This window comes from Panulirus ornatus, chromosome 2 (assembly GCF_036320965.1).
Source record: "Panulirus ornatus isolate Po-2019 chromosome 2, ASM3632096v1, whole genome shotgun sequence".
Lineage (NCBI taxonomy): Eukaryota > Metazoa > Arthropoda > Malacostraca > Decapoda > Palinuridae > Panulirus > Panulirus ornatus.
In genome coordinates, this window is record NC_092225.1 from 97,135,320 (window position 1) to 97,140,124 (window position 4,805).

A 4,805-nucleotide genomic window follows, 5' to 3' on the forward strand; every position below is an offset into this window, starting at 1 on the left:
TTGGGGTGCCTAAATGTGTGTGGATGTAACCAAGATGTGAAAAAAGGAGAGATAGGTAGTATGTTTGAGGAAAGGAACCTGGATGTTTTGGCTCTGAGTGAAACGAAGCTCAAGGGTGAAGGGGAAGAGTGGTTTGGGAATGTCTTGGGAGTAAAGTCAGGGGTTAGAGAGGACGAGCAAGGGAAGGAGTAGCAGTACTCCAGAAACAGGAGTTGTGGGAGTACGTGATAGAATGTAAGAAAGTAAATTCTCGATTAATATGGGTAAAACTGAAAGTTGATGGAGAGATGGGTGATTATTGGTGCATATGCACCTGGGCATGAGAAGAAAGATCATGAGAGGCAAGTGTTTTGGGAGCAGCTGAATGAGTGTGTTAGTGGTTTTGATGCACGAGACCGGGTTATAGTAATGGGTGATTTGAATGCAAAGGTGAGTAATGTGGCAGTTGAGGGAATAATTGGTATACATGGGGTGTTCAGTGTTGTAAATGGAAATGGTGAAGAGCTTGTAGATTTATGTGCTGAAAAAGGACTGATGATTGGGAATACCTGGTTTAAAAAGCGAGATATACATAAGTATACTTATGTAAGTAGGAGAGATGGCCAGAGAGCGTTATTGGATTACGTGTTAATTGACAGGCGCGCAAAAGAGAGACTTTTGGATGTTAATGTGCTGAGAGGTGCAACTGGAGGGATGTCTGATCATTATCTTGTGGAGGCTAAGGTGAAGATTTGTATGGGTTTTCAGAAAAAAAGAGTGAATGTTGGGGTGAAGAGGGTGGTGAGAGTAAGTGAGCTTGGGAAGGAGACTTGTGTGAGGAAGTACCAGGAGAGACTGAGTACAGAATGGAAAAAGGTGAGAACAATGGAAGTAAGGGGAGTGGGGGAGGAATGGGATGTATTTAGGGAATCAGTGATGGATTGCGCAAAAGATGCTTGTGGCATGAGAAGAGTGGGAGGTGGGTTGATTAGAAAGGGTAGTGAGTGGTGGGATGAAGAAGTAAGAGTATTAGTGAAAGAGAAGAGAGAGGCATTTGGACGATTTTTGCAGGGAAAAAATGCAGTTGAGTGGGAGACGTATAAAAGAAAGAGACAGGAGGTCAAGAGAAAGGTGCAAGAGGTGAAAAAAAGGGCAAATGAGAGTTGGGGTGAGAGAGTATCATTAAATTTTAGGGAGAATAAAAAGATGTTCTGGAAGGAGGTAAATAAAGTGCGTAAGACAAAGGAGCAAATGGGAACTTCAGTGAAGGGCGCAAATGGGGAGGTGATAACAAGTAGTGGTGATGTGAGAAGGAGATGGAGTGAGTATTTTGAAGGTTTGTTGAATGTGTTTGATGACAGAGTGGCAGATATAGGGTGTTTTGGTCGAGGTGGTGTGCAAAGTGAGAGGGTTAGGGAAAATGATTTGGTAAACTAGAGAAGAGGTAGTAAAAGCTTTGCGGAAGATGAAAGCCAGCAAGGCAGCAGGTTTGGATGGTATTGCAGTGGAATTTATTAAAAAAGGGGGTGACTGTATTGTTGACTGGTTGGTAAGGTTATTTAATGTATGTATGACTCACGGTGAGGTGCCTGAGGATTAGCGGAATGTGTGCATAGTGCCATTGTACAAAGGCAAAGGGGATAAGAGTGAGTGCTCAAATTACAGAGGTATAAGTTTGTTGAGTATTCCTGGTAAATTATATGGGAGGGTATTGATTGAGAGGGTGAAGGCATGTACAGAGCATCAGATTGGGGAAGAGCAGTGTGGTTTCAGAAGTGGTAGAGGATGTGTGGATCAGGTGTTTGCTTTGAAGAATGTATGTGAGAAATACTTAGAAAAGCAAATGGATTTGTATGTAGCATTTATGGATCTGGAGAAGGCATATGATAGAGATGCTCTGTGGAAGGTATTAAGAATATATGGTGTGGGAGGCAAGTTGTTAGAAGCAGTGAAAAGTTTTTATCAAGGATGTAAGGCATGTGTACGTGTAGGAAGAGAGGAAAGTGATTGGTTCTCAGTGAATGTAGGTTTGTGGCAGGGGTGTGTGATGTCTCCATGGTTGTTTAATTTGTTTATGGATGGGGTTGTTAGGGAGATGAATGCAAGAGTTTTGGAAAGAGGGGCAAGTATGAAGTCTGTTGGGGATGAGAGAGCTTGGGAAGTGAGTCAGTTGTTGTTCGCTGATGATACAGCGCTGGTGGCTGATTCATGTGAGAAACTGCAGAAGCTGGTGACTGAGTTTGGTAAAGTGTGTGAAAGAAGAAAGTTAAGAGTAAATGTGAATAAGAGCAAGGTTATTAGGTACAGTAGGGTTGAGGGTCAAGTCAATTGGGAGGTGAGTTTGAATGGAGAAAAACTGGAGGAAGTGAAGTGTTTTAGATATCTGGGAGTGGATCTGGCAGCGGATGGAACCATGGAAGCGGAAGTGGATCATAGGGTGGGGGAGGGGGCGAAAATTCTGGGAGCCTTGAAGAATGTGTGGAAGTCGAGAACATTATCTCGGAAAGCAAAAATGGGTATGTTTGAAGGAATAGTGGTTCCAACAATGTTGTATGGTTGCGAGGCGTGGGCTATGGATAGAGTTGTGCGCAGGAGGATGGATGTGCTGGAAATGAGATGTTTGAGGACAATGTGTGGTGTGAGGTAGTTTGATCGAGTAAGTAACGTAAGGGTAAGAGAGATGTGTGGAAATAAAAAGAGCGTGGTTGAGAGAGCAGAAGAGGGTGTTTTGAAATGGTTTGGGCACATGGAGAGAATGAGTGAGGAAAGATTGACCAAGAGGATATATGTGTCGGAGGTGGAGGGAACAAGGAGAAGAGGGAGACCAAATTGGAGGTGGAAAGATGGAGTGAAAAAGATTTTGTGTGATCGGGGCCTGAACATACAGGAGGGTGAAAGGAGGGCAAGGAATAGAGTGAATTGGAGCGATGTGGTATACCGGGGTTGACGTGCTGTCAGTGGATTGAATCGGGGCATGTGAAGCGTCTGGGGTAAACCATGGAAAGCTGTGTAGGTATGTATATTTTGCGTGTGTGGACGTATGTATATACATGTGTATGGGGGTGGGTTGGGCCATTTCTTTCGTCTGTTTCCTTGCGCTACCTCGCAAACGCGGGAGACAGCGACAAAGCAAAAAAAAAAAAAAAAAAAAAAAAAAAAAAATATATATATATATATATATATATATATACATATTTGGGAGAAGTGATAAGAAATATGAAAGGAAACTTCAGGAAAAGGGGTGTAGAGATTTAATAATGGTGCTAGAGACAAGCCTATTTGCAGACGATACAGCGTTGTTTGCCGAGAGTGAAGAGGAGCTACAGAAGGTTGTAAGTGTTTTCGATGTGTGTAAGCTCAGACGACTGAAGGTAAAGTAATGGTGTCTAAAAGGAAATTAGGGATTCTGCAAAGACCCACAGTGTGAGAGAAGTGTAATAAACTGTGTTATAGACATAGGGTGAAAAATGGCTATCGTAGAAATGTTTTTTGATATGGAAGGATAGATAAGGGAGAAAGTAGTATGGGGGAAAAGAGTCACTGGGTCCCTTAACAGAACTATGAAGGGAAGAGGTGTAACTAGTATGGAAGTGAAGAAAGGATTAAAGGCAGCAAAGTCCTTCTAACCCTGACCTATAGAGCCCACGCATGGAGATGGGATGAGTCACAGATCAAGAATTCTGGATGTGGAAATAGTTATTTTTGAGACATGCAATATAACTAGACGGAATATGAGAGATGTGAGGGAGGTTGATAAGAGATTTAGTATGACTGGGAATTCAAAGGGAACAAATTGTGCAGTGGTAGAGAAAGTGAAATGTAATTCTGTGACGTGGGTTAGGCAAGTGAAAAGAATGTCAGACAGATTGTTTCCAATTAGGGTGTATGATGGTATGATTAATGTTTGGTGTAAGAAGACCACTTGTGACATGGAGTAACAGAATGGAAAAGTACTGGAGGGAGAGAAATGGTGGAAGACTCGGACTTGTGTGTGTGTGAGGGAGGCATGTAAAGGCAGTGATAAGTGGAGACTCTCTTGCTGTAAGCATCCCCTTAATGGAAGTTCCCAAAGGGAACAGGCATCAGAGATATAGACAGAGACAGATCTCCCAATCACTTGCACTCCTTCCCTGTAAGTAATGCCAAAACTCTTGTATCTTTTCTCTTTCATTAGGAACCTCGTCATGCCACCACTCACTATCCTTTCGCATATGCCCACATGCATATCCCACTGTTTTACACATGTCAGCACTGCTTCCCTAAATACTTCCTGTTTTGTCACCTAATTTCCTACTTTCATTTACTCACACCATTTGCCATTCAACAACTAATAACTCCTGATATCCTTTCACAAATCCTTTCTTCCAAACTCACTTTCACCATCCTCTTTTTACCCATGTCACTTCCAGTTTTCAGAAAGCCTCTAAAATTCTTCACCCTCACCACCGGGCTCCTCTCAGGACATTTACATCCTAGAGTCTCTCTTTTGTACAACAATCAATTAGTACATCATCCAATATATTCCAACATATCACCTTTTCAACTAACCCATTCATATATACCTGTTTTTAAACCAGATTTTCCCAAACCAGTCCTTTTTCAGCACACAACTCCGCAAGCTGTTTACCATTTCCATTCACATCACTGAATACCCCATTCCTCCAGTTATACCCCCAATTGCCAAGTTATCCACTACAAATGATATATGACTTCATTACACCCTAATTCCAACAGTATCTAATATAGTAATCAAATTGTGGATTTGTCTAAACATTTTTGTACTTGTGACTTGTACCTCCTTCAGAACAAGAACTAATACACAAGCA